Source organism: Mesocricetus auratus, unplaced genomic scaffold (genome assembly GCF_017639785.1).
Source record: "Mesocricetus auratus isolate SY011 unplaced genomic scaffold, BCM_Maur_2.0 Super-Scaffold_100020, whole genome shotgun sequence".
In the NCBI taxonomy this organism is placed as follows: domain Eukaryota; kingdom Metazoa; phylum Chordata; class Mammalia; order Rodentia; family Cricetidae; genus Mesocricetus; species Mesocricetus auratus.
In genome coordinates, this window is record NW_024429201.1 from 2,056,788 (window position 1) to 2,065,539 (window position 8,752).

The window sequence follows — 8,752 nt, forward strand, 5'->3', positions numbered from 1 at the left end:
AGTGACAAAGCTGAAAATAGAAGTCTCCAGATTCCTTGCAGTTGCCTTATTTCACCTCATGTAATCACACTGAATTAAATTCCACTTTCCTGTAGTACTCTCACTACCAACTCAAGGTGTCCTGAATCACAGTTATTCAAGGGACACATTGGATTTAATAGGGGAGGCATGTTATATGGAAGAAACACATACACTGACATCATTAGACATTTTAATTTTAGATCACAGTCCCTCAGATCTCCTGTGATAGCCAAGGCCCGTAGCTTGTCTGAACCTGAGATTCCTTTTCTGTGGAAGGAACAAATAGAACTATCTTTACAGTTACTGTATGAATTATTTTTGCATCATCCATAGGAAGTGTTACCACATAATCTATGCATGACCCGTTAGGATGACTACTTCTCTAGCTACATTAGCATCAAAAACAATATTCAAAAAATGAAAGATTCAGAAAAAAATAGCTTAAGAAAGAGGTCTAAATGACTGTAAAGAGTTAAGTGTTAATAAATAATGTTTTCTGGAAATACTTTAACTATAACAAAGGTACATATGACTGTCGAAATAAAATGAAATGAACCATTTGGAAAACACATTATTTGAAACAATATTGGAGTTTTAATTTTTGCATTTTCATTGTCTTCTTTTTTGCTATGAATGCAAAAGAGAAACAGGATTGTGTTTAGAAGCAAATCTCTCTAAGACATTTGGTTGTTTTTACTTTGCCTTACTCCAAAAGAACAGCATGAAGTATAATATTAGACAACAATGGGCTTGACCATCAGAGAACCCCAGTTTGGTTCCGAGAACCTGTGTTGGGTCATTCACACCACCTGAAATTCAACTCTGGAGGAACTATCATTGTCATCTAGTGATGAAGGCAATTGCACACACAGACACACATCTCCATCCCCCACATCATATACACATAATTTAAAAATGAAAGTAAATATTTAAGATAAAAAGACAACAGTACACTATCAAGTAACTTCCTAAAGTTTTACAGGAAATGGTGAATTTTTAGTACTTCCCTGTTGGAGAATATTATTTTAAGGTGTGTGACTTTTGTTTATGTTGCATTTGTTTAACTCTGTGAAGCTGTGATTGTATGCCTGTTTAAAGCGCCTGATGGTCCTAAGAAAGGGCTGAATGGTCAATAGTGAGGCAGGAGCAAGGATAGGTGGGGCTTGAATTCAGAGGGTGTAAATAGAATGAGAACCGAGGAAGAGGATGAAGAAAGGATCTGGGAACTAGAGAGAAGAAGGGCAGGAGGACATCGGGGGCCAGCTACCCAGCCAGCCATGGAGTAAGAGTGAAAGTTAGAAAAGGAAAAAAACCCCAGAGGTAAAAAGTAGTCAGGATAATTTAAGAAAAGCTGGCAAGAAACAAGCCAAGCTTAGGCCAGGCATTCATAACTAAGAATAAGCTTCCATGTGTGAGTTATTTGGGAGCTGAGTGGTGCCCCCCCAAGATACCAGGAGTAAAACATCACACAACACCCCCCCGCTTGAGCTCAGATCCTTTCAAATATATACAGTGGCCTCTCGATATCCACAGGTTATTGCTCCTGCAGATTCAGTCAAACCTAGGTCAAAACATTTAACACCTGTATGCATGCTGAACACCCACAGACTTTCATATCATTATACAAAAAGATGTTTTTTTAATTTCTTTGATATTATAATAAAATTACATCGTTGTCCTTCCCTCTCTCCAAATCTTCCATGTACCTACCCCTCTGCCTCCTGCTCTCTTTCAAAATTCATGGTGCCTTTTGTTCATTAATTTGTGTGTGTGTGTGTGTGTGTGTGTGTGTGTGTGTGTTTGTGTATTCCTAAACATAGAGTATAAGCTGCTCAATCTGTATATTGCTATTTGTATGTATTTTTTCAGGACTTACCATTTGGTATTGGATAACTATTTGGTGTGTTCTTCCCTGTGGATAACTACTTGTTAGGTCTCAGCATTCCTTAGTTGACTGTAGGTCTTATGAGGTGTTGAGGCTTCCTGTGCCTTTCCTTCTTTCCCTTGCTGAATCTGCCCATTGTTGTTGTCCTTATTGAGTTCATTTGGTGACAATCCTGTTGCTGAGACTTTATGAGTGTAATTCCCGACAATCCTAACAGACACCTCACAGCAAACTCCCTGTTATTCTGTATCTTACAATATTTATGTCCTTTCTTTTTTCTTGCACACAGATACATGAAAAAAAGAGTATTCTCAAGTCATTGGCTTTACATTGTGTAGGTGTGTGTGTGTGTGTGTATGTGTGTGTGTGTGTGTGTGTGTGTGTGTGTGATTCAGGAGTCAACATTAGGTGTCTATTTCTTGGCACAAGTTGTCTCATTGGACCTGGAGTTTATCAATTCTGTTAGGGAGGCAGGGCTAGGGCTATAGATGCTCCTTGTTGCATCCAACTCTATATGGGTTGGAGATGTGAACTGAGGTCCTTGTGTCTGTGCAGTTGTGCAGCAAGTAAGTGCTTTACTGACCTAGCAATCTCCCCAGTTTCTCTAGAATCTTTATATTCATGTTTTCTTCATTTTGTTCTTAACATTCATATGAGGTAACAGAAATAAGCCTTGTTTTTCACAGACAATGGAGAGGAAAATTAAAACAGTGCATTACTGGCTGGAGTGTATAGTGCATTGTTACATTACTTGCCTAGCAGGTGTGAGTCCCTGGGTTTGATCCCCAGCACAGAAACCAAAAAAACGGCATTATTCTTTCTAGAACATTTTAGCTGTCTAATTTGGTTATATTTTTAGACCATGCTATATTTACTTTGAAAACAACTTGAGTGACTTGAGTTTGAAAGAATTGTAATTTCTAAAGAAAAATTAAAGGAAACAATTTAGCCACAAAAGGAAGACAATGTGAAAAGAACTTTTTAAAAAGGCAGAATTTTCCATGAACCCCACGGGTCGTACTGTTAATAGAATGAAATGGTCACTTTACAAACTCCTGGAATCCATACAGAAAGGTGCCGGGGGGATAACCAAATCTGTGATTGAAGAATCCACCACTATACTTTAGCTCCATCCATATTTGGGAACTCATGTTTTCCTAATTTTAAAAAGTGCACCTGTAGCATATTTTTTTCTTCCATAAGGATGAAGCCAGCTGGAGAGAGAGAGAGACAATTAAGCTTGATTGGGTGACTCAGCAATAAAAATAGGAAGCTAGCTGGATGAGAAAGCAAGAGCTACAAAGCAGCAGATTGTGAGGGTGTGCGCTCTTTGAACAACAAATGAAGATAAACCCACCAGCATGAATAAGGGGATTGAGATTAAACTGTCCAGTTGGTAGCAAACTCACTTCTGAAGTGCAAAAGGCCAACAAAGGAATCCTCTATTCACTGTCTAATTGTGTTCTAAGGTTGGATGTCATTTTTTTTCTTTTTGCTGTTATGTACCAGCAAATGTAAACATCAAAACAGATATCTGGCATTATCAAGGGACACCAAGGCCTTTTTTCCCTTTGGGTGACATATTCTGATCCTTATAGTGTAGGGAACTAATGTTCCATCTTTTCTCCTGGAACATACGTCTTTTTCCCTTTCATCTGCTTCACTGCTCTCATCACTCAAAGCTTTTCTGGCTTCAGATCACAGCTGGCCAGAGACATGTTTCACCCTTAGTCTTCTGTCACAATACTCAAGCCCTCCTGCACAGCTTCCTCTTTCCAAACATAGAACTCCAGCATACATACTGACTTTTATTCATTGTTTATTGTTCAAGAATTTAATCCATATAGAAAATATATTTTGGTCATATCCACCCTTCATTAATGCCCTCCAGCTCCTCGATCTTCCATATGACCCACCACCGAACTTTCTGTCCACCTTTTTTAAAATAACCAATCTTAATCCAAAATTAGCACTACCCAAATGTCCATTGGTATAAAATCATCAACTAGAGCATGGTTAACTTACCAAAGCCCATAATTTGGAAGAAAATTTTGCAGCCCTTCACCAAAGCTGCCAACTTCCAATAGCTACTCAGTTAGGAGTGGGACCTCATGAAGAACTCCCTCATATATGTTGAAAAACCTAATTGCTTGGTTTTATGCAGGCAATCAGAGTTGTTTGGAGTTCCTGATTGCAGTAGCTCTCTCTTGTTCAAAAGGCACTGTTTCATAGAAGTCCTGTGGTTCTCATAACTACACACTCCTATCCACTATGTTCACTGGTGCTTAATTTAAAAATATTTGTGTACATGTCTACAATGACTTCTAGGCTGCACAATCAATAAGAAAGGAACTTTGTGTATCTCCTTGACCTGAGCATGAACTTAGGAAATAGTCACTGCTGAATGAATGAATCCACGGCATAGAGTTAAAACTCAGAGACATAATTCTGCCTCATATCCATCAGTTCTATGATTCTGAAAATGTGAACTTGTTCTCCTCCTTCAAGTTGCCCAGACCATAGGTCTTAATAGTTTCTCTCTCTCTCTCTCTCTCTCTCTCTCTCTCTCTCTCTCTCTCTCTCTCTCTCTCTCTCTCTCTCTCTGTCTGTCTCTGTGTGTGTGTGTGTGACATGCCTTATTATATTTTTTTATGTTTTCATGTATGTAGGTGAAGGGGTAGACAGATATGCAAGATTTGCTCTTCCACTTGATTGTTGAAGCAAGCTCCCTTGCTGATACGTATAGGCTCACTAGCCAGTTTGTTCTGGGGAAACTCTAGTCTTTTAAAGCTAAAATTACACACAAATTATCATACCTACAAGGCATTTACATAGGATCTAAATTTGTCTTCTCACTTGTCTGGTAAGAGCTTTAACTATTGAACCATCTACCTAGTCACGTTATCATTTTCTTAACTTAGACATGAGGATCATAAGAAAATAATATTTGAAATACTATATCACTATTATCCCAAGTTCTCTTGGCTTTCTTTGTTATGTGTTCAGTTTGGTAAAGGTAGTTCTTTGTCAGTAGAGAAAATAGACTCAATTCTATTTAAATTCAACAGTGATTACATAATTTAGTCATTTATTTAACAAATAAAAAATAGGAGGAAGGGATAGAGGAGGGAAAAGAGAAGAATAAATTCAAGAAGGAATGTAGAAAGGGAATCTCTTTGAGAGCAAGGCAAGCTTAGGTATGCTTATAATAACCCAAGTCAAAGATAACTAGAAGTGGAAAGAGTGCTCATCTCCTCTCAAAACATAGTCATGGGGCATGGAGATTGCAGAATATGATTGGATGTGTGAGAAATGCAACAAAGAGAAGAAAATGTACTGGAAATAAAAACCAGGATCAAGAAATCTTATCAGGCAGTCCCCAAGGATGGGCAAACTGAAAGAGAAGCTATCGCTTGCATGAGCTGTAGGGGAAGCAAAAACCTCAGGTGGGATTCTGGTTTTTAAAAAAACTAAAGGGGTATTTAAAGAATAATAGGAAGGAAGACGTGTTTTGTGGATCTCGTGCTCTACAGCACCCAGTGGAAAAGTGTGAGAAAGGTAGCTGGCATTGAGTCAGGATTGTGGCTCTATGGAACTATCTAGGATTTGAAAAGGTGGTGTTCCAGGTTTTTTATATATATATTTTATTTTCCAGTTTAAATTTAGATAAGAAACGAGGTTGCTTCACAAGTCAGTTCCACGTCCCTCTCCCATTCCCTCCCCTCCTCCCATGCCTGCCCCCCAACCCCCCCCCCCGTTATCCCCTCATTCCCCCAGGGAGGGTGAGGCCCTCCATGGGGGTGTCCATAGTCTGTCATTTCCTATAGGGCAGGGCCTAGACCCTTCCCCCAAGAGTTCAGGGTGAGAGTGCACCTCACATTGTTCTATGGGAGTCCAAAGTCCGTGTGTATACTTGGGATGGGTACTGATCTGCTGCCCAAGGCTCAATAGATTACCTAGGCCTCCTCACTGACACCCAGATTCAGGGGGGTCTTGATCAGTCCCATGCTGGATTCCCAGGCTGATGCCTGGGATTCAAGAGTTAACCTTTGTCTGGTCAGCTGTTTCTGGGGGTTAAACCAGCCCAGTCTTAATCCCTTTGATCATCAGTCCTCCCTCTCTGTTACTGGCTTTCTTGAGTTCAGCTCAGTACTTAACCAAGGGAGTCTGCCTCTTCTTCGATCAGCCATTTGGACTTAAGTTTTGTGCATGGCGATAAACATGGATCGATCCGCATTCTTCTACATGCCAGTCTCCAATTATGCCAGCACCATTTGTTGAAGATGCTTTCTTTATTCCATTGTATATTTTTAGCTTCTTTGTCAAAGATCAGATGTTCGTATGTGTGTGGATTAATACCCGGGTTTTCAATTCGATTCCATTGGTCTACCTGTCTATTTTTGTGCCAATACCAAGCTGTTTTCAGGACTATAGCTCTGTAATAGAGCTTGAGGTCAGGGATGGTGATGCCTCCGGATGTTGCCTTGTTGAACAGGGTTGTTTTGGCTATCCTGGGTCTTTTGTTTTTCCATACAAAATTGAGAATTTGTCATTTAATTATAAAACAGAGAAACATAAAGAATGATAATTTTAAAAATCTAACCTCTAAAATTGCCGGGCGTTGGTGGCGCACACCTTTAATCCCAGCACTTGGGAGGCAGAGGCAGGCGGATCTCTGTGAGTTCGAGGCCAGCCTGGTCTACAAGAGCTAGTTCCAGGACAGCCTCCAAAGCCACAGAGAAACCCTGTCTCGAAAAACCAAAAAAAAAAAATCTAACCTCTAAAATCATAGAATTTGTGAAGGGAACTATTTAAAAAAAGAAAGTCTGGATTTTGAAAGACATATGGACAAACTTAATATATTAATAAAGCATGTCAATAGAGCACAAATAAAATAATCTTGAACACTTTCACTGAGCATAAAATATTTTATATGAGTTTTATTTAATTGTAAGCATCTATACAGGATATTTAATACACACACACACACACACACACACACACACACACACAGAGGCCACTTCTTAGATCCTTAGCAGAGACATTAGTTTACTCATTCCTTTCAATACCCCCATGAATTAACCCATTGTTATTTCTACTCAACCCACAAGCAAAGGCTTAACAGGCCATGGAGCTCATAAGAAACAGAAACAAAATTACAGCCTAATCAAGTGTATCTTGATGCATATAATCTGTCACATGAAAATTATGAACCATCATGATGCCAACTGCAAAAATTACCTAACAACACTTCTTTGTTGAAAATAATTATGTGGCTATCTAGATGAGCAGTTGTGAAGACTTGTATGGAAATCACTGGTATAAGACCACCATCAATGATGCTTCCAGCAAATATCCTTCAACAATCTCTACTGAGCATTTGTCATGTGATAGGAACTCTCTCAGCACTGAGAATTCAGCACAATTCAGTTGTCACCATTGACTACCTAGTAGTAAAGGCACAAGATAAGCACACCAGTAAACAAATAAAGCCAAGCTCAGTGTCATGGTCCATGACTCAAGAGAGTGTGGAGTCAGTATGGAGGCACAGCAACTTTAGGTAAGGGAAGTTCTTGAAAACATGACCTCTCACCTAAGAAGATGAGGCAGATCAAATAACTAATGGAAAAAAATCCTACGAAAGAACCAAACTTCAAAGGACAGAAATGAAGCTATTTAATCAACTGCGAAAGTGTGAATGGGAACACTTGAGTACAGAAAGGAAAGCAGATGGCAGACTGTTCGGGGTCTTCCTCATATTAAGACATTAGGACTTTATTCTAACCTACTGGAAGTAATAGATTATTCAGGATTATGGGTTCAGTTTAGGGAAAAACAAAACAAAAACATCACAGAAAAGTCAAAGAATATGTAGTGTAGGTGTGTGTGTGTGTGTGTGTGTGTGTGAATGCATCCATTTGCCTAGAATTCTACTCTAAATATATTTCTCAAAGATGAAATCCTCAGAGGTAACACCAAATAAGAAGGTTATGCCTCCAGGCAGGAAAGAATGCAGTTCTGTAGTTGTGGTAATTCTGATTTTATCTTGTTCTTCCTACTCAGCTGACAGGTCTCTTGCTGGTAACTGACATAAAAATGTAAATGGCAAATGCAGATATTTGTCATTCCAAGTCACCAGTAAGCTTTCAGCTCTGAATGGCAGGGATGGCTCCTTTACTACACTTGTCAGGTTTTCTCAGGAGTGAGCTGGATGTGGTAGCATGGATTTGTTTGCATCCTGCATGGAGGTGAAATGGCATGCTCATTCTTGCACTGATTAGCCTCACACAGAACTGCAGGCCAAATGCTCCTCTCTGTGCCAGGTGTTGCCAGGGTGAGTTTTCTCACTGATAGTATATGGCATATTTTTAAAGTTATTTAGTGTCCAAATGAAAAGTGTTAACCCAGGGTTAGGAATGTAGTTTAGTTGTGGAATATGCATGCAATATTCACAATACCTGGGATTTATCACTTAGTACTATGTAAAGCAAAAACAAATTAGGAATGTGTGTGTGTGTGTGTGTGTGTAAAACTTATATGTGTGTAACAACAACTAATAAAAAACCATTTCATGAATTTGAAATAGAGCAAAGAAGGGTATATAAGAGGGACTGGAGGCAAGAAATGATGTAATTATATTATAATTAAAAAACAATCTTTTAAAATACTAAAATAGATTCTTTGGAACTTATATATGCTTTCAGAAGAATTTTTTATTTATTAAGTAAATTTTAAATGGTCATGCTAAATGAATAACGTACAGATTGACATGCCAGAGTATGGAATGGGCAAATGAGAGCTTCTCAGTCAGCCCTATCCAGGAGAAGTACTGAAACCCTGGGAGTA

The 8,752-nt window shown here is 39.0% G+C and overlaps 1 protein-coding gene across 1 annotated transcript in view; it reads right to left on the minus strand.

Moving 5' to 3' along the window:
• The window catches only part of Hcn1 (hyperpolarization activated cyclic nucleotide gated potassium channel 1), a 374,350-nt gene that overhangs the window by 300,345 nt on the left and 65,253 nt on the right, over window positions 1-8,752 (minus strand). The gene's annotated exons all lie outside the window — the stretch shown is intronic.